Source organism: Galendromus occidentalis, unplaced genomic scaffold (assembly GCF_000255335.2).
Source record: "Galendromus occidentalis unplaced genomic scaffold, Mocc_1.1 scf7180000077487, whole genome shotgun sequence".
NCBI lineage: Eukaryota > Metazoa > Arthropoda > Arachnida > Mesostigmata > Phytoseiidae > Galendromus > Galendromus occidentalis.
The window spans coordinates 21,791-44,103 of NW_003805475.1; positions in this window are offsets into that span (position 1 = coordinate 21,791).

Here is a 22,313-nt window from a genome sequence, read left to right on the forward strand (position 1 = left end):
TCGATCCTGCTCTTCGATCTATCTGGGACAATGGCCCATGAAGACATTCTATGCTTGGTGCCAATATCGAAGGCTCCCCTTCGGTTATGTTCTTTATTTTGTCTCATGTGGTGCGGCGAGGGAAGGAGTGAAGTTAGTAACTCCCGAAAGGACTCCTCGGTCTGTAGGCCCTTCACGGTAATTAAGAAGGTCGCTGAACTTACACTGAGAATACTGAAATCATTGTCCTACCGGTTGTTGTTGTTGTTTAGACTTGTTTTATTGTTCGTTTCAGACACTGCAGCCAGCTCACAGTCACACAGATCTTTTCAGCAGTAGCAACGATTCCGCCCGAATATATCTATGTGCATTAGATCATGGAATTCCATGAGAGATCGTTCGGCTGGGCCCGCCACGTCGCTGTTCTGACGTAGTTGCTGCTGGTATATCGTTTCCACGCTGAAGCGCTGACTTTTGCGATTGACTCGATTTCCCATAACCAGTGACCTCATCTGTTACTCGCGAAGATCTAAGCGAGCTCGTTCACACAACGAAAGAAGCCGATGGCGCCGCTCAGGTCCGTGGATCGTGACGCACTACGCATGGACGTCTCTGCTATTTTACATTCCTTTCTCAAGTTCTCAGCTTCCTCCATGGAGTTTGAAGACCATGGAGAGCGTTGCCGCAGTCGCTAAGTGTTGTTTACGAAAACAGTCCTCAAAGTTTCCCGACATTCAATTGGACGCCAGCACGTCCACGCGACTTCAGCAGTGAATGTATGACGCAATCGGATGAGCCTCATGAAAGCGCCCGAGCCGCCTCCAGCGGTTATCACGCATACCCAAGCCGATCTCCCTGCGTGACTATCTAAATAAAAAGTTCTCGCAATTTTCTCTCGATTGCTCCGATCATAAACACGCTATTACCTGTCTCTGTGATGAGCCTACCCCGGAGAGGGAAAATGCAGTCAGACACTCAGTGAGGCACTTTCCTCGCGCTGACTGACTCTTTCTCATCCGTAGCAAGATCAAGCAACGAGGATTGTCGACTGAATGCGAGACATTCACGGAAAATACCGGGGGACGATCAGCTTCCTCCGATAGGGGGAATTTTACGCCGGGAGTTCCATATCCGAGGTGGCCGGTTCCGAGTCCCATGTGCCTGGATGCTGGAGATGGCTCCGCGAACCACATGCGCTGGGGTGTCCGGACGGAGCGGCGACAGAGAAGATCCATCGCACTCACTTAGGGGCGCTGTGATGCAGCCCACCTGCCGCACAGCTAGGCACAGGCCTAGAGCGATCGCGAATCGGAACTCTGTTTCCACTAATGCCCGCGTTTGTTCTTCCCACCCCTCGTAGATGATGACGTTCCCCTCCAGTGCCACGTGTACGAGAACTAGTGACTGTCAGAGCTGAGTTTTTGTACTCGCATGACGAGTACCTAGCTTAGTTGAAAACGTTCCGACATGGCTCATTGAGCCCTCTGACTCACTGAGCGCCGGAATAACTCGATGATGAGTTCTCCGACAATCCTCCGGACTACTTGTCGAAGAATCCCGCTTCACGTCAACTACATTCGGTGGAACATACCTCACCTAGCAGTGTACTGAACTCGATGTCGATGCCAAAGATACGATCAGAAAACAAGAGATCTCGAATTCTCGATTCCGGGGTTTTGTTCAGAGAAAACGAGTGAGCACTGCTGAAGAGTCTGATAGGATCTTCTCAGCATCGGGTCGTGACTCGCGACCAAAGTGGATCCCTCCTTTCGTTGCCTCTCCATTGGCTCGTTCGTCGAGTCAGAGGCTCGATCTCTCTCTGCCGCTCCCATATTGAGGGCTAAGCGGGGCGGAAGCCCACTTTCTCGAACGAAAATTTGTTCGGAGCATATCTTCCGAGACCATGGACAGATTGCGATTCGGGAGTATTTGATTCCGATGGACAACCGCAGGATTTCTTATCCTGAGAAGATTGCTCTTCCTCCGGGAGAACCCCATTCCACTTCATCAAGTCTCTGTCGTAGCTATATGCGTAAGATGTCGAGTGCGTAAGATCTATCTCAACTCCCACTAGCGACTGCGAAAGGTTCCGCTTCTCGTGAACTCCCTTAGCGTTTGAACCCCGGTCGATACTCCCTGCTGAGGCCTTCCTGTCTTCCTGGCGCCACGGTCCACTGCTCGGAAGGGCTTCGGGAACTCGCAACGTATTCAGACCACCATTCGACCAGAATGCAAGGAGTCGCCTGCGTGTGTATAATCTCCACTTATTCATCATTGACAATACCTATCATTCTTATGTTCTTCCTTAAGATCCTTAAGTCTCATCGGTGTGTCAAACATACCCATCTGGTGCAAGGAGGCCAGCAGAGCATCCACGAAGCGCTTCACCGTGGCAGAATCTGTGGCAAGGTCCGGGGCTACCTGGTTCGAAGCGTCTCACTTTGTCGTCCTCACCTTTTCAGCACCGACGCGACGTCTCCCGCATTATCGAGTTCATGAAAAAATCGTCTTACGAGACTTCTGCCTCTGGGAGATAAATTGGTGCTCACTTAAGCTAATGGACTCACATTGATCGAATCTCGGACATGTTTTCGAAGTCCGCTCTTTAGTCAACGTCACTGCGATCTTCGCGCTCCTCGAGGAGCTCGGGCCCTGGGTCATTCATTACCGCCAGAACGAACACTTTTCGGATGCATATCTCGACTGTTGGGCCGGCTGAACGAGCTCCGAATCTCCGATTCCGGAAGATGCCCACATTGGAGTGTTCCAATGAATCAAGCTAGGAGACTCGAGGGTTACCGTCCTTTTGACCGAAAACCATTTGACCGAATCCGATCGACCGAAACCGATTGACCGAATCCGATTGGCCGAAGCCGTTTGACCGAAGCCGATTGACCGAATCAAACTCCTCCCTCAGCTGAAACAGATCGCGGAACTGACTCGCTCACATTATTAGTTTATTCATGTGCAACCCGGAGATTATGCCTAGATTCCGGTCGTTCTCGAGGATAGAGGCGAGCTTCTTAAGTTATACCACAATAGAGAGAAGTTGACGCGAACATGTAAGTATCGGACTTGACACCTATCATTTGCGATCTTCGCACTGCAACTATACTAATTTTTGAGATTGAAACCAACGTTTTGTACGTATTCGATGAGGGATATCTGGTTCGATTCGTACTGATTTACCAGATTCATGAGTGTTTGATTGACTCTGACGTATTTTTTTTCGGCGCCTTAGGCTTCCGACCCGTGCTGAGGAGCAGCATCTGTGTCTTGAAACTTTTTTCAAGCTTTTGAAGATGACTGATCATCTCGAAGACGTTCACGTGCGAACGACCGAGGCCTCGATTCAGAGCCTGGTGCCACCCTTCGAGGTGGTTTGTCGTGCGAGCTCCGAAATTGCGGTAATGGTTCCAGAGTCTACGCGGGAATTCTGCTCCATTCTCAAGCCACGTGCTGATGAAATACGTTTGGAACCTCTCAAGAGCCGAGTGAGCTGGATGGTCTGTGGAGGGCGACTCTGCCTCAATTTCCAGCCATGCATTGTCGATCTGCGACAGAGGAACATGAGCGAGGGCACCGACGCATCTGACGAACTTTTTTACAATGAGTTCATCGTAATACTGTCGAATTCCCAAGTCTTGCACTTTGCGCCAAAGGCATTGAGCGAAATGAAATGCGCACCCTTTAACTTCTGCCATGGGGAAGGTCCCTTCGATCGATTTCAGCATGGAGACTTCGAAGTCCAGTTGAAAGCGCTGCGGATTGAAAGTCGCGCCGATTGATTGAGCGTAGCCCACAAGCAAGGCGAACATTCGGTTATATGTTTCCCGTCGTTTGTCCGGTAGGAGAAAATAAGCCATGGGGATCATTTCTCCCCTATAGAACGCATGCAGCGTATAGAGCTGGAGGAATAGCTTGGGAACGACACGGAAAGTGCCGTCCATGAAAACTGTCGGCGCCGAACAGAGCTCCATTACGAGCTGGACCGTAGTGAAGCCGAGAATTCGACTTTCCTCCCCATCATTGATGACGAGAAAGTCTTGTCCGTCGACCGTTTTTGTCCACGATTCTCCTAGTGTTATTTCCGCTCGAGACGCTGGCAGCGGCGGACGCACGCTCGCCCGTGCACGGTAAAGCGTGGTCGACACGCTCGAGAATGAAGGCAACGAGGCACCGACCTCCTCTTCAGGGTGGGATTCCATCAGAATAGATGCCGCAGAAGTCGTCACCTCCGTGTACACCTGCTTTCCGCTTCTCAGCGGTTCAGCGATCACGCGCTGCTTCATCTCCTCGATCGCGGTCTTCTTGATGATCTCACCGGTCTCCGGCTCACGGCAATGGAACCCGGAAGTTCGTTGGACTATTGGCTCGGGTCCCTTCGGAAGATAGTGAGCACAAACGTCAGCGATAGAAAAATATGACTCAACACCAGTGATACCGGCGGTATAGCTCAGCGAATTCACTGTTTCGAACTGCCTACCTTGTATACTATCGCCCTCCCTGAACAACCGTGCTCCTTTTTCTGGATTCATCGACAATACAAGGAATCGACACTTTTTTTTTCGACGGTATATAGGTAGTTATTGATGCTATACAAATTTTTCCCTCGCGACGACGGTACTAGTTGAACTTCCATGATAACTTCAGGAGTAGATAGCGTTCGATTGTCGTCAGGGAAAAGAGTTTTCCTTCCTCAATGTTATTGTTCGTAATTCTTGGTGTGTTTGTGCCTTCGGATACTGTTCGCGTGCGCCTGTTCGCGACAAAGATGTGGGACGTGCAATATCAGAGTCCGATTGGATGACAGACACGGGGTCTCCAGGAGGAGAGGCTAGGTCAAGACAGCTCCGACATGAATTTGAGAATCCGTACGCGCCGAACTTCCATCGCGATGGGTGGAGCCCACCGGATTCGGTCAATCGGCTTCGGTCAAACGGCTTCGGCCAATCGGATTCGGTCAATCGGATTCGGTCAATCGGATTCGGTCAATCGGTTTCGGTCGATCGGATTCGGTCAAATGGTTTTCGGTCAAAAGGGAAGTCACCGACTCGAGGTCCTAGCACGCTCAGTCCGACTCGGATCAACGAACGTGAGCGGCTTGAGCTAGCTGAAAGAGATCCGTCCGCGAGACGGCCGGTGTCAGAACATAGGTATGCGACAAGAGCCCGGCGCACTGAGAATGAAAAATTACCAATGCTCGAGCCGATTGGCGCGATTTCCGGATCGCTAATCGTTACACCTCGATATTTTTCTCGAGCATGGTATGAACCAGCTGAATGTCTACTATGTACTAATGTCTACTGATGCGATTTGTCGCCCCAGAAACTTCGAAACTCGGGCTCAAACGCTCCAGTCTCATTAAGCATCATTTGGGAAGTGACGACAAAGAGGAGCCGCAATCCTTCTGGGGGGAAGAAAGACGAATCGAAGCTGAGACTGTGCGCAACCCTCACGGTCAGCGAAGACGACGAAGCGCTCTTGAAGGACTACGTCTCGTGAAGCAAATGGGCTCTGGATTTAGTGCGACTGTTCGACAGAGGGAAGTCCTATTCAGCATTCGGGCTAATGGGTTTTTGATCTGATGAGCCATAATCCCCCTCAGCTCCCCTCTTGAATGATAAGCTCATTGACGCACCAAATATCTCAAACGAGGCGCAGAAATCCAAGGCGTCATTTCTGTCGATAGCGATTCCCGTCATGGATCACCTCAAGATCATCCTTGCTTTACCGATACCAATTCCTATGGAGGTAATCCGGTACCTGACGTCCTTCGACGGACCTCGTATGGGTTAAGCATCTGAGGGAATTAAGATATCATCTGGAAGGGGAGCTGAAGGGCAGCGTGTCGAAGAGCCGAGGCACGGAAAGTAGACGATCACGTTCATGATCCTCATGTCTCGGCATTCCAAGTACCAAGTTGTTACAACCAGGAGGAGACCTCGAGAGATTCTCGGCGGCCTCGGTAACAACTCTTTTGGCGGAAAGGTTCCCCGAGATACCCGAGCGCGAAAATTCAGAAAGACGAGTTGGAGCTGACGAGTGTCCATATCAATTTCTCGCCCCTCGGATCTAGCTCGCGGGATCGAAATCACCCGGATGATGATCATGGTTCCCCCTGCGTTCCTCGAGCGAAAGAGATACCTATCCGGAAGCTCTTCGATCCATGGCGAGAGACGGCCGTGGTGATTGTAACTTTCCATCAGAGGATCAGACATGCTCTGATGATGGAGTCAGGAGAAATTCCTGCACGTAAATATGTGTGAATGCCGAAACATCTGTTAGTTCCGCCATGGATTGTGCGGCTCGAATTTATTATTATTATTCTTCGATGAACCTCTGTGGCCTCGATATATGTACATACGTTCTTACGGAATGTCGGCTTACGCGACCCCACCTAATTCACTCACTCGATGTTCGCTCGGATGTCCTGTCCCCCCCCGCGTCCCGAACGCGGGAACTCTCGTCTGAGACGACATTCTTGGGACGCGATATGGTTCACAAATCTTCCAAAACTCCATAAACCGCACATTCGCGTCTTTCCGAGAATGTGAAGAGCCCGAAGGATCCGTGAGAAACACAGTGTATCAATCACAGCCTCCGTCAAGGTGCAGAGAGATACTTGGAGACTCATCGATGGAGACGATTCTTATAATCATGCTCCAAAGCAGATTAGTTCGTCGTTCATAGGTTGCATGTCAGGCTGAATGAGGAATGTCAATATCACGCGATCGCACAGAAGGTGTGTTTGCAAACTATAAATAACGCCTCCATTTATGGACGGCTTCGCAGGGCAAACAGGTCGACAGGCGAGTCGCTTGCGCGCTGTTTCGTCTGAGAGCTCGCTCCGTCACCCCGAGACATGTCTCAGAGACTTCAACTCGAAGCTCTGAGCGTGGCCTATTTGCATCCTGTCGCCTCCCGTCTCTCCTCCTGCTCGATTCTGGTACTTGCATCGGATCTACAGCTAACAAGACTCGACTACCGCTCCATTAGCTGATTGCTCATTGGGTCGATTGATGGATTGATTGTCCAATTCATTGCTCGACCGACACTTTCTCGCCTCTGAAGGGATCGAGGGCTCAACGCTCATCCGTATGCTCGAGCGTACCTCAATTCGATCGATCTCTCCTGCCTCTCAATCTGGAATCAATTCAGGCCCCTGTGGAATTAGCGATACTGCCCCGCTTGATCGTTCGGGTTGGATCCGACAGAGCTCATTTCGAAACAAGATGTAGGATCCAACGTAGACCGCGGAATGCCACCGTGCTCCTTCTCCTGCTATCGACTTCCGATGTATGATATCAAGGATTCCAGCCCTCCGCATTGAGGAATTTTCCGCGCGGTCGTTGCATCTGATCCTATACCTCAAAAAGATAATGAGTATCATATATGGACGTTTGTTGCCAGTCTTTATCCTCCTAGAAGGACGGATCTACGCCCCTTTCTTCTTGCCTCGTCCAGTATATCCCCCATGAGACGATGTTGATGAGACGATCCGCGCTCTGGCGTACGGTTCGTCAGAAGAGCAACCTCGGAATCTCTCCAAGAGCATTGATCGAAAGCGAGAGTTCGTCATGAATTCGCCTGCTCAAGGGGAGGCAACGACGATCCGAGAGGAGGCCTGCAGACCCGAAATCCTGCTTCATTTTTCGATAGAGTCCAAAACTCGGTGTTCCCGGCATTGTAGCCCCGAATCATTTCGCGGCTTTGCTGTTCAAGCTGCATCAATTTCGTGGATTCTATGTGCCTTCGTCAGGGTGATACCCATCAACGGGTTACACGAGAGACGACAGGGGATCTGATCCGTTCTCTCGGCGTGGAAAGGTCGATTCGCGCGATCTTATAAGGGCGAAATGATTCGGCGGATGTGCAGCATGGACATGCTGCAGATTTTGCTCATATAAGCGAGGAAAAATGCGCTAACCTCGATTAGATCGGATGAGTCGACTCCGATCCTATTGATCGTTCCCTCCTCGTGCCTCTCAAGTACTCAAGACTTGAATTCCATGGAAGCGAAGTATTCGATTCAAGCGGCACTCCCGGCAGAAGTTTCCGAAGACGCCGAAAATAGCTCCGAACTGCCCTGCAGCGGAAGGTATAATTACGGCGGTGAGGCGGTGCCGCAGAATAAGAGCTCGGACCTCAAGCTGAACAGCTCTCCCATGAATTCGTTTCCTTCGGAAGTCGTGTCCATGCTAGCGTTTCCAGCGGCGCTCCGCCGCGACGAATACGCCGGCTGCTCTGACAAGAGACGTTGAGAAAAAGAACACGTGATTTCGAGCTGGAGTCGCTTTTTTGATCGGACGCTCTGGCGGAATCTCGCGCGAGCGTGTGATCGAGAATCCCAAGATAGTAGCTGAGAATTCAGCCGTTTCCTCTGTGTGATCTACTCCAAGAGCTTCGTCGGACGCAATCGCATGGAGGGGTGATAAAGTTCTACCGCGACAATCAGGACACAAAAATCTGGAGCCGCTCGTTTTTCCAGCACGCTGCCGAAGATGCCGGGTATCTAACTTGGCAGAGTATCCCTCTGTAACCACATCCTTGCTGATTTAAGATACACACACCCAAGCTAGAGTAAAAGAAGAAGCGGTCCTCTTCAGTTCTCCTATGGCAGCCTCTGCTACCTCAAGAGTCGGCACAGAGCAAAACTTCGATGTCCGGCACGATGTTCCTATTCGTACTCCAGCCACTGGTCATTCTACCTGCGTCTTAGGTATCGATAGAGTTCTTCAGGCATCACGAGTTTCCCGAAGTGCCGACCGATGGGTGGTCATGGGGTTTGAGAAGAAGTGGCGAGTAAAGTTCACCTACGGCTTCGGAAATGTCAGGCTTAGTCGCCTGAGGGGCTTGCGGCTGACGCTTAACTACCTCGTGGTGCAGAGTTCCAGCGGTTTCGTCACTCTCCCTTCTCTTCGTGACCGGCGAGCCTGATTCCCATGTAGATGCAGTCGGTAAGCATTCGATCATGCCGAACTCTTGTATAGGATCCCTATGATGGTTTCCCTCTGATTCAGCAGAAGCACTTTCTCGCCCGGTTCTTGCCTCAACCAGGCATTAGCGGGTAGTGGGAGATAGGTAGTACATCTACAGAGAATGGTTGGGAAGTTTCCTGGGTTTTCGGAAAGCAGGGAAGCGCTGGTCTGTTATTGCGGTTGCAGATCTTCTCCGGTGGACCGCGAAAACCATCGCGAAGGCAGATGGTTCTAAAGAAAAATATCGGGGTCAGTGATGTTTCAGATGATCTCTTCTTGGAGTGGGGGTACTTTGCGTTGTATATCCGATACGAGTTCAGAACCCCTGTGCTCGTCCACCTTATTGAAGCGCGAAAACATGCGAGCTCCTGATTTCTTTGTTGAGTTCCCCTTCCTCCTGTCGCTGAGCGGAGCTGTGGAGGCGGTATCCGAGTCCAGAACGAGTGCCGTTTGAGCCCGCGAAGGGTCGTCGAGAAATAATCTGGGAGCTCCAAAAATATTCACCTCGACGCTCGAAGTCGTGGATATCCGGGTTTTATGGAGTCAGCATCATGGGCTGCCAACGGCCAAGATGGGATCCGCTCCGAATCATGGAGTTCCAAGCAGGGGCGCGCACAGGTTTTTTTTCTTTTGGGGGGGGGGCACTAGAGTTTTGGAGGGGGCCAGACGACCAAAAGTGATGACGCGTTTCCTCGGGGTCCATACTCCAGCACTGGGACCGAAAAATTTCGGTAGGGGCCATGGCCCCCTTGGCCCCCCCCCCTGTGCGCGCCTCTGGTTCCAAGACACCCGTATATCCCTGTTCATGTGAGTCTGGGACGATAAAATCTCGGGAATCAGCTGCCGCTCGGGTCAAACGCAGGTTCGACTCGAACTCTTAATTATTATTGTAGCTGACGTGGACCAATGTACTGTGATGATCGGAAGGAACTCATGTCAGAATTCGAGCAGCTGTCGAGTAATCTGACTTGTTATACTCGGGCGCTACCAGGTGCGCTTCTGACCCATCGTTATTCCGGGGTTTCTTTCCATACGTTAGACAAAGTAGAACAGAGCATGTGAAAAGCCGTCGTCAAATCTTATACCGGTTCTTCCCTGCTCACCTCGTAAAGTGTGTTTTCCTGATTTAGGATGATGTCCGTTCTTCCGAGAAATGAATTGCAGTCGAGCAGGACTGCTGGCGGAGCATGCTTCTTTCATGCATAAGATATTTGGATTCTGTTTTTGATTGTATTCTCGAGCTATTTCCGGTCAAGCCAGTAATCTAATGGTGAGGTTCGCAGTCAGCGCTTGCGGTACAGGGCTCTTTGAGAAAACGGGGCACGTCGGCACGTACCGGCCAGCAGGAACTCAGCCTGGTCTCGCACTGATCGCAACCTCGGAGAGCCTCTTAATGAGCGGGAGAAACGCGGACAAAATTCTCGCTTTCCCTTAGGGACTGGATCGAAGCATCCGTCGACCTCTGAATATGACGCAACTTTGCAGCTCGCTGGGAAAAAAGTGGCTGCAGTAAATTGAATACTGCGACACTGCGAGAAATGGACTCCAGTCTCCCGCCTATACCTTGACAAGCCTCCGAGTGAAATGATTGAGCTACCAGGACCCGCGCTCGAGGGGAAACGTCGGTAGAGATCCTCGTGTCGAGGGCCCGAGAGCTTCTGTTTCCTAGCTGTCAGTGTGGCTGGCTTCACAGTGGCTCATGCATTAATTGAGAGGATAACGACACTCTCCCCGACCAGAGCGGTGGAATTTTCATCAAAAATTAGTACCCCATTCACGGCATCCGATGTGGCGGACGGAGACGATAGCAGGAGCTTCCACTCCTGTGAGCCCTCATTTTTACGTCGGTCAGGGAGGGCGTTGCGTTCAAGGACCCAATACCAGCCGAATCCCCCTTTGTCCATAGAATTATCGAAGTCCGCAGATATCTTTGAGAAGAAGCCCCTCGTGGAAAAATCTTCATTTTCCTCATGAGATTGACCGCAATGGGTGTTTCAATCGAGCTCTGACCTTGGGATCAGCCTCTGTCGCAGAGGGATACTCTGAGAGGGCGAAGTGGGTTCCAGGTCTGGGTGGGGAAATTATAGAGAGCTCCAAAGACACATCACGTGGTGTCAGGTGCCCCTTCAGATGTACATTCGGGAAAATCCGTCAGTGGAGCCTGTAACTCAGCTCTATTTTCATAAATCCCGGATGTACTATGGAGGAAGATCAGCTTCGGCAAATCGCTGATCTGTCGAAACCGAATCGATGGATCTTGAAACGTGTCACGACGAAGAGGAATACCTTCTCGCTCGCAGAACTCGTGGCCGATCCCTCAATAGCCGAATGAACAGAATCTCTGCTCGTATACTCGGATCTCCCGCAAAATACTTGTAGTGGAGGGAGTGTAGAAATGTCCCCCGAGCTAGATTCTCGCTCAAGTCTCGGCCACATCCTATGGAGGTTCTCGGAAAGGGACACCTAGCGCGGGGCATTAGAGCACCGAGGCGCTCGAATTTTACAGTTCTGGTGTGGCTTCATATAGGATCTACGATCGTCCGGTCCTAGAAAATCAGGGCGGACGGCAAATAATATTTCGCGGGATATTTCCACAAGGACTTTGTCGTTCCCGAGTAGGAGGGGGGGTAAGGGTCTGTGTCCCGACGAGCTTCACAGATGAGAACACAAGGTAAATTCTTCCAAACTGAATGGATCGGACCCGGATCCAGGAACTGATTATTTTTTGCAAGTTCGAAAGCCAGTCACTTCTTCGCTCCGGGGATCCTCGCAAGACTGTCCGCGAAAACCGTTTACATCAAGATTCCACGGTCAGGTGTCATGAGGATCGGACCGATCCCGAGAGGGAGCCACCGCAGCACCAATGGGGACGTATCGGAATCGATTCATTATACGTCCGATGTTTGGTCCTCGTCTACGAGGGGGCTTGCCACGCGCCGCCGCACGTAATGTCCTTACAACGCTCCATCCGCAAGTTCTTGCATAAATCTCGATCGAATGATTCTTCCGGGGCAGGAAGCATTCCACGTGAGGTCCTGATTACATCCACCCGCTGGTGGGGTTAGGGGAATTCCATTGAATGCAAACAAGGCCCCCTGCGGGCCTTCGCGCGAAATAATATATCGTTTGGGGGGTCTGCGCAATGCGACGAGTGCGGATGGGATCGAGGATGGTACTCCAAACTCGGAGTTCCCCCCAACGAAACTGAGACAGAGTATATTCCAATTGAAATGCGATCGGTCCCGTAAACTCGGCTCCATGACCTGTTTGTCCAGAGAAACGGGGACCTTCTTGATGAAAATCAGACACCCTCGGGGAGTTTCGGACATGGACGGGCGAATTTCCCCCCCCCCCCATGGACGGACATTCCGTGGGCGGCGGAAACTCAGTCGGCCTCCCGTGAAAGGACGGCACCGTGGAAAGAGTCGGCTGATCGACGTGAAAACTCAAGCAATGCTCTTACATGGGGAACTCAATGATTTTCTATTTCGGGCTCAATAATATGGACAGCGTGTAACTCTATATTAAGAGAAGGACGGCTCGATCACGATCCGATACAGCCCAACCAGCCGAAGAAGATAAACGGCTCATTGCAACCGACGAGCATTTACTGATAAACGGACATCCCACGGGAGGTACGAAAAATAGACGGGTATGCCTGGTATCGGACGCACTGCCCGACTTGAATCGGGTCCGATACTAATCCCCGCGGAACTCCTGTTTTTTTCCTCTTGTGTCAGAAGCTAGGAAGCGAGCTCGCCTTGCCTCTCGGAGTAATGCGGGAGATCTATCTCTGAGGAGTTTTCCCCGTAGAATTTGAAAGGCCGCCAGCGGGCACGAAGCCGAATTGCCATGTCAGTTCGTGAATGTACCAGCCTAGAATAGAACGAGGGGTGAGTATCGCTCGGGTCTGATTCAATTACGGCATCGACCTCCTTCGTCTACCCCAGCAGCAGAAAGTTCTTTCGCCTGTCGCCTGTCGGAACCCTATCTGCAGATAAAAGGGGAGCGACGACCAGACGAGAGGACACCGTAATTGAACAATCTAATGCGTAGCTCGATCGGTAAACGAGCACCTACATTGATGGATTTCTGAATAGATTGGGGAAGAAGAAAATAACGTTGAGACGAGTCTGGATATTTTCTCTGTTGTGCACGAATACTCCTCCCGACGTCGGAGTGCGGTGTCGGATTTTGGATATAACATATGTCGCCCCAGAGGCAGTTTTATCCTCATACATATCCTCAATTATTCTCGGATGGCCCCAGCGACGGGGAAGACCATCGCTCAGAAGCTCTGAAGAAATAAAATTAATGTCCCACAAGTCCGGTGTGAGCTCCCTACTAGTCCCGTTCGCGATATTTTCGGTCGAAGCGTTGGTGTCGTTCCTTCCGATGTTCTTCCCTAGCCTCCCCGATGCTCCACTGAGCTCCAATAGCGGCTTTTTCGGTCCGTATCGTTGTGACGTCGGAAACATTCTCGGACGTTTGTTTCTTTTATGCTCCCTGCCGCTGTCGCTTTGTCCCATTTCTTTCTTCTTGTGTAGGAAAAAGTTTTCCTTTATCTTTCTGGTTGAGCTTGGTCGACCGACGATGTCGTCTGGTTAGAGTTTGGCTAGTATATTTCGGTGCCCGTAGCATTGTCTGGCGTTGACTTCCCACACGCTCCCTCCTTCCTCCCTTCACTATTCCCCACAATGATTCTGTAGGAAACGACGCACTGCGTGTCTCGTGGACCATACCACAAGAGAAAAGAAGTTTTTTTTCCTCTTCGAACTTTTTTTCGTTCGGACTTCGCTTCAAGCCCATGTTTTTTTCGCCGAGTTCAAATGTCGCAACAATGGGAAGGCGCCCATTGTACGGCCCCACTGCGCGGAAGCAGCCGTAATTGGAGGGGCAGAGCGGGAGGCGCTCGCAATGTCAATTCTGTGATGACTTGATATGAGGGCGCTCAGTGTGTCGAGGCTGGATCGTTCCGCGTTTCATTCGCGGTCTGATCTCCGAACGACCCCAAAACATCGATATTACGAAATCACCCCCCCCCTCTGAGTTCATGAGCTCGAGATTCTCATCAATCGTCATTTGATGGGATGCGTCCTTTGTACGCGACCTGCCGCGCAATGCCGAGAGACCTTGAGAGGACACGATATCGTTCGCCCGATCCGAAATCGCTTTCGCTGGAAGCGAATGATCTCCCCCGCTCGTCGATCACGCTCCAAAAATGTTAATATCTCTTGCGATCTTGCGTCGTGACAGATATCGACTCGTTTCCGGGATACGGTAAGCACTCTGATCCTGATCATCGATGCTCGATCCATCGGAGGTTTAAGGGAGTGCTCATCTCGAAGATTTCCCGGGGGAATAGATGGGGAAATGTCAAAAATCCAATCCAGAGGATTAGAAAGCACACATTCACCTGACGGGAATCTCCTGCGCGGGCTCCGTACGAATTGCGGAAGGACAGAGGAGAAAGCATGAGACCGTACGGAAGCCTCGGTATTCCTTCCCGGGAATCGCGCTTATAGAGCCCCTCGACTTTGCGTGAAGACTTGCAGTCAGACCCCGCCACCGCTTAGTAGGCTGGTCGTCTGGTCCGTTGGTTGGTCGGTCGGTCGTTCAGTCAGTCAGTGAGTCGGCCAGCCGGTCGGCCGGCCGGGCAGCCACTCAGTCAATCTACTGGTCTGTCAAGCAGCCATCCTGTCAACGATCCAGGAGAACCAGACGAGCAAACAGCTAAGCGGCCTGGCTCAGAACGAACGGGGGAGTACAGAGGCGAAAGGACGTCTCGACGGTTCTCCTCCTCGGCGGGAATCCATTCCAGCCACACGGCAGTCACAGACGGGCCTTGCCTGCCAACCAGCCAGCGCTGCGGGCGCCACTCGAGTCCTCTGAGCTTTCGACTCAGACTTTCGGTTCGGAGCGCTCGACGACTTTAGCCGTGAGCGATCGTCCCATAGGCAATCGACATCACCGGTCGGAAATAGGAGCGGAACACCGGTCTACACCCGTGGCATTTTCGTGTGCATGTGAGTGTGTGTCTGTGCGTGAGCGAGCAACGACCAGCGCTGGTGAAGCGCGCCTCCTCAAGGTGTTCCACTCTCCACTAAGGGACCATGTGCTCTCAGTGATCCTGGCTGGAAGACTCGAAAGCGAACCGAACAGCCGTCAGACATTAGTGTGTGCGCTCAGCAAAGGATACTCTTCTTCATCATCGGTGTTCAGCTTCGGTGCATCTGAGGAATTCGAGGTGAGAATCTTCAAGACATTCCAGCGACGAGGAATTCGGAGGATTTTCTACCTTTCCGTGTATCGGTGCTCCCTCTGTTCAGACAAGGTCCGTTGAGGACCCCGGCGAACGATTCGGCATAGCGTGACCGAATTATCATCAGCACCAAGTAAAATCGATGCCAGAAAGAGCTCGTGTTTCGAAATGCAGTCGAAATCGTGCAGCTACACAGACCCGGACTAGGGATGCTCCTCGCTGAGGAGCTCCACGGACGGAGTTTCGAGGGATCTTTACGTGGGCGAGTCCAGTGTTTACGCTGGCTGAGGAACAGCTTTCCAAGAGAGACCTGCCATCCCCCTCGTCCTTGATAGCAGATCCCGATCACCTCCCAGCTGGCCGAGATTCGCACGCTGAGGGAGCTCATTCGCCGGATCTCTCTGCGAAATCCAATCGGCATTCCACCACATATCGATGCGGGCTACTCTGTCGTTTGAAACAAGGATTGTCCAACTCTGAACCGCCAGCACGAAGGATGAATCACATCGTTCCCGAGATTCCGAGCACTCGGATTTACCTCTTACTGCTTATTCCTTCCCCTCATTTCCTAGGTCTTGGCGTCTTGACGAGTATTAGGGGCGAGCCCGTTGAGAACGACACGGACATCGATGAAGCCAGAGAGTATCCGCGCACTCTCATACCGAACGCAGTTCTTCGGACGCTCTTCTGATAAATTCCAGGCTCCGACAGCACTTCCAGAGAGAGCAACGTCAAAATGCTCTCTGTCGGCATCGTTCTAACGCCCACTCATGAGTAGAAGAATGATCTAGTCCCGACTTGAGGGCTCTCTGATCTGTCAACGTTCGATCTTTCTGCAGTGTGCTCATTCCTACTTTCTTCGATGCGCGACGCACAAGGAGGGTGCGTCGATCGAAGACAATTCCTCCTACCTTTCCGCCTCATTCTTCCCCTGAGCCGGGCTCGACCAGGCGACGGGAATGTATACGGCGGGAAACGGAGTCGAAAAGTTAGCCAACCTGTTCGATTGGCCGGAGACATTGCGTTGCGATGTCGCTGTGAATATTTCGCGAGGCAGGGTGGCAAGTTCAGCTGAGTTTTAGCGCTGTCTCTCACTAGTATCAAGCGTCAGTAATTAGCGATCGATCCGACGCAACGATTCGGTCCCCCATCCCCGTTTGAATTGAGCGAACATGACCCATTATTCGGGCGGGAAAGCGTGAGATTTATCAGGTGGAATGTTGAATCCATTCAGGAAGCTCGAGTGTCCTTGAATGGAGTCTGTACAGCACGATCTATAGGATACCAGCTCTGAGGAGGTAATTAGTCTTCCGCCTCCGCTTGTCCACTGGGGATTTTTTTCTAGGTATTCCTCCTTATTCCCAGCCACTTCTCGACTTCTCTCCGTTTCACAATACTAACAACGGCCTAAGCGAATTCTCCGGGGTAGAAGGGTGAAGCCGTGACTCTGAACCTGATAAAATCTCTTGGCTGAATAAAGTCTCTCAACTGAATGACCTTGCCGAGCACAACGAGACGTTCGCAGACGGGAGAGACGGGTTCTCTAAGCCGGGCAATGTTTCTGCAGAGTTCAGAGCAGCGTTCTTGTACCGGGCGGAACCTATGCAACGAGCCATGACCGATTCAGACCGACGAATGACGTCGATAACAACGTCCGTATCCTGCGACTGCTTCGTTCGAGAGAAGAAAGAGAAGAGGTACCCGACAACCGGTACGGATAAGGAACCCCGGCTGGCTAGTCTGGCGAAAGCGCGCGGTCGAAGGTAGCAATCACCCGAAAGAGCGGCTGTTTTCCGCAGAGCGCCTCACTCAACGTTGACTGCTTCATTGGTGAGGAGCTCGTCGTTCACTCATAGGGCAACGGGGAATTGCGGCAGCTGCGGAAGAACTGCACCGTGACAGAGGAGACGGAGCTCCGACTGACTGAGCCAACAAGAGCTGCTTTTGAGAAACTTCCGGAGCCAAGTCCGCTCATGCGTGAGTCGCCGCCTCCCGAAGCGCCTGGCTGTTCCTTCCTCCTTGGGTCCATCTCGATTTGCAGCAGAATCCATCTTTCATTTGTAATCGAGACGAACGTTCCACGGTCACTACACTAATTTCCTGCGAGCGAGAAAAGCTAACAGGCTGGATGGAAGGACGCCATAATATTTCACAATGAATATTAGGGTGCCGGCATGGCGTTCCGACCGAGTCCTTCATTCTCCTATCTTTCCCGAAGTCGCTCGGCCGCTCACCGACTCAGTCACGGAACTTCATCTTTCACCAGTGTGACCATATCCCAGAAAACGCTCCATCATTACGTGTCGCCACGAGGGAAACACTGTGTGCTCAACGGAGGAACCGTTCATCACTTAAGTGAACGCGCGTGCTCAAATGCGCGACAGAGGTTCCGGAGGAATGGATGCGGATCCACGAGCAATAAGCGTGAGCATTCGATGGATTCATGCGTGAGCTCACGGCGGCGGGTACACGTCAAATGTTCGGCTCGCTCTGGTGACTGTTCGGTCTGCAAGAGCAATGTTGCGTGCGGATGTGCATTTGTTATGACGACTGAATATTTGACTAATGAGCACCGACGAGGTACTAATCGCGGAATGTTGGACGTGGTCGAAGGCGACGGCTGGACTTGAGTCGCTAGCGCGCCTCGCAGCTCCTTGCGCGAGGGGGCGTCTTTTGTTCGCGGCTTCACTTTGAGCTTTGATCAGTGACCTTATCTCGGTTGAGGTCATTCTCGCTCCAAGAATTTCACTTCGAATTCCCAACTCCGACCTCGCTTAGTGAATTCACTTCTTGGCTTCACTAAGCGGCTCAAGTTCATAAAACGACCTTGGTGGAAGAAGAGCTTATGGGCATCGTCGAATCATGTGGCCCGTCGATATTTTTGACGTGAAAGCGAGAAAGGACAAGGTGCGAATTCGTGGACCGTGCAGATGGGAAGCCGAGGGCTCAACCCCCACCGGCGGAGGCCACCATTGCTCTGTGCGAGAATCGATCGGGAGAGCCGTAGTATATCTTGGTTTCTTGAGCCTCCACACCCCCGTCTGAGAGCCGTATGATTATTCTGTTCATTCTCCCCCTCATGTTCGCCCTGGTTCTGCTGGAGGTACGTAGCCCCGCAGGGAGTAGCCGTCGGGCGTGATCTCACCAGACCGCTTAAGTCTGCCGAACGGGGCTCATCGCCCTGCATTCCTCGCGCAGTGATGTTCGCATAAAACCTGGCTGACTTGAGAGATACTTCCACCTGCACGGTATCGACGAGTCGGACCGCTCCTCGAGCTCTAAGGCCTCCTGACGAAGAATTCTTCAAGATCGAGTTGAAATCCGAGAACGGCAGACACGTCCTCGCATGATTGGTGGAGCAGCCTGTTTTTTTATGCATATGATGCATCGTAAACACGAAACCGCAGCGGTACCCCGCGTCTCCACTGAACCCGGAGCGAGAACTGACTCTGTCCTGTGTGAACGGTCATCCTGACTGACGATTCGTCGCAGCGGAATCCTTTCTGCCAGGGACGGCTCTTAGGATCATCAGCTCTGATCGGGCCTGAGTCAGGACAAGGCGGGCCTCTCGGGTGAATGGCTCACTTTCTGTTTGTTCTCCGGATGTGGGACCCGAGCAATGGGATTATCGCTTATCGTGGATTCATTCCTCTGTACCATGCGGGAGGGGAATGCTCCTCGTCTACGCGGGAACTGGGGCCGGACTCCGCCTCCATGGAATCATCGTCTCATGAATGTTTGAGCTCATCGAGCTTTTCGTTTCATGTCCTAGAGTGGTCGTCGAATAAGAATCGTTCACGAGGACGGAATATTCACGAGGACGGGCTTGAGAACTTCTGCTCGATGTTCCATATCGATCTCTGTTCCGCCAGAGCAGACGGAGCGCGGAAGACTAACTGAGTGAGCGCGACCCATTTCGGTACTACCAATGACGATGATGGTTCAGAACTGCATGTCCTGACTTACCTGGATTGCTTCGTAAGCCATTGAGGCAGATCTGTTCCAGTCGATTGAAACCAGTATCTCCGTGTAGCACCTCGTGTGAGCTATGGGCTCGAGACTTCTAAAAACGATTCCGGAGCCTCGTCGTCGAATCCTCCATTCAATGAGGATTGAGACGGTGTCACAGATATATGGCGGGTCGATGGAAGCTGGACGAGGTCCCTCGTGGTTCTAATTACGAATTTTCTTTGATGACGTCCCATACGATATTTGCGCAGCTCTTGATTCGATTTGGCGGTGTCGAGAACGCCTCGCATCTGAACCAGATCGGCTCTCCTGACTTCAGCGATCTCGAGATGAGCCGTTAGCCACTGAGATTTGAAGCGGAGATCGACTACGCCTGACATTTTTCAACTACAATAAATGTCACGGGAAAGTCGACTGTAATCATCACACGGTCAGGGAAGAGTTATCTCCCCGAGCTCGCTCAACGGGGTTTAGCCTGAGCCCTGCCAGGCGGGGGAATTCCGTGTCGCACCTTCCCGAGCCTGGGAGCAGCTGTCACGATTTCTCAGGGATACAGAATTCCCTGTTGGATCCTCGCGTGCGTCCCAGGCCCCTCTCTCGAGTTCATCGATTTCAGCGGAATCGACAGACGGATCTCCCTGGGAAATCCACGGAGATCCGATCCCACAGACTGGGCAGGAGAAGGTCGTGGAGGACGCTGGACTCTATCTTGATTGATCTTCCCGCCGTCAAGGTCCGGCGAACGCTGATGTCAACGCCGCCGCAGTAAGGACAACAATAGTGCGTCATGACAGGACCCTTCGAGGTGCGCTCTGACTCCCGAATTCGTGGGCAGGGGCGGATGCTTTCTTCTTCGAGGCATCGCGTGAGGCTTTTCGCTGCTCTATATCGCCGAGAGTTTGTCAGGATACATACCTCTCTCAGCTCCAAAAGCGCACGGAGTTCGGAAAATAGAGCAAACGATTCCGTCTGTCTTTCTTTAGACCGTTCGTCCTCGCCTTCATCGGGCACCCAGCCAAGCTCGGCAGCAGAGTTTCCATTAGGAATCCCGTCCGAAGTCGAGAACGCACAAAGAGAAAATATGACGCGGGAGATCCTCACGTGGATTTCTTCCACATTCGCGGGCTCGCTTCCGAGACCTCTTGCGCGATTCGTGAAGGAGCGAAAACCACTTTCTCCTCATGGCCCAATGCTTTTGGGGGGTCTCGAAAATTTCGACTTCTCTTTCGAGAGGGAGCGGAGTTCCCGGGGACAGCGCCGGAGAGCCCGAAAAACAGCTCGATCTCCCGGAGTCGATGAGTCGATGACAGCTGACATCGACCGACAAAGTGGATTCAGTCTCGCTGGCGGCAGCAGTCGATGAGGGTCGACGACTTTCCTCGAGAGCTCGGGACGACGGGAATTCTCTTCTCCCTTTCTTCGTCGAGCCGAAAATCTCTTCGTTCGAAGCGTACCTGACCAAAACCGTGAAATGAGAATATGTTGCCAGGGGTGGGGCCAGATGACGCTCCTAGACGTCGGCTCGCTCCTCTCGAACCCAATCCCCGCAGGTCTTGCGGTCTCCAGATGATGGGGATCTAGGCTCCGTCCCCGTACGGTGATAAGCGAATTGTAGAACGCGAAACGGGAATTTCGTTCGCTCTTTCTGTTCCAATGTTATGATCCCGATCCCGGGGACTGGGAAGTCGAGAAGCGCGGAGAAGGCTCGCCGCACATGAGACTCGGGAAAAGAAATGGGAGACGGATAATTTTTCAGCCCGAGATACGAATCAGCGTCGTTTGTTATTTCGACCGACGTTGTTTCCACGGATCGGCTTGCCAGTCGTTGACCGCTGCGAAGCCAACAAGACAAAACAAACTGGAAATTGCGCGCGAAAGCTTGGCACGCGAACTCACGACGAAGTTTTGCGGATCATACGCAAAACAATGGAAACCGCGTGGACAACTCAGCAGACCGCGAGAATCCCTCTTGAAGTGTCAACAATGGTGTATACCGGATTGTGGCAGAAGGGAAGAGATAGAGGTTTATTTGCCCATCGCTCCTCAGTCCGTCCCTGCAACCGACCGACCGTCCTCCCTTCCGACAGTCGGTTAGTCTTTCGCTTGCTGGTCAGCCTTCCTGATTTCGTTTTATTGTGTCTCGAGGCCCGAGGATTAGGAAGACAGGCTGTGAAAAATGTTTCGACATACAAACGCCACCACCGTCTCCGCTCAAACACTCACAGCCCCGTCCGTCCCTAAAGGCTGAACTAATGAACTGCTTGCTCTCGGCTGACTGGGTTTCTCCTTCGCTCGCTCGCCTGCTCGCTCTTCCTCGTGGCTCCATCCTTCGCACCGCGGCTGTTCCCTCCGGTCGCTCTCCGACACAAAATTTACGAAGTCGACATCGGCATCGTCGACAACAGTTACTTGTTCGACTTACGTCAATGCCCGACCGTAGATTACCGGTTCAGCGTAGGTCACTCGTTCGAGCATTAGCTGTCGCTGGAGAATTCTCGACTTTCGGGTCTTTCCCCACAGCGTGGGGGCCGTTGCGCCGCGTCCCCGGTAAGCTCCACAGGGAGCTCTGAGCAACGCGTCAGGACGACCGCGGAGATTTTTCTCCCGAAGGAGACGACGTGGATCTGATGACATCTCAGTGTCATGTGCAGCGGTCTGGAGCTATTTCAGCGGGGAGTCTAACGGCTTGATGCTGATCCGCGGATCGCGTGATACCGGTCAGCACGTGAATATATACTCCGCACGGACCGCAAGCAATACGACGCGGCTTGACGCGGAATACTGCGGGGGCGGTTGCGACGACAACAAGAGTTCCGACACCGTGGTTGGCTGGCAGGTGTTCGGTGACTACAGAGGCAGCACTACATGGCCGTATGAAAGCGCGGAGAGCAAGTTGCAGCAAGCAACGCTGTATTGCCTCGAGGCATCACTGTAATTAAGATGACGCTCCTCGCTTCGGACCACTCAAGCGACTCTCCGTCCGTCCGCCCGTCCTCTGGTCCCCCATCGGCGACGCTCCGAACGAAAGAACAAGGCAACCGTGGAGCAACCATCCAATCAAGCAAAGAGTTGTCAAGAGACCGAAAGGCAGCTATGTATGAACACGGAGCAGAACGCTTCAG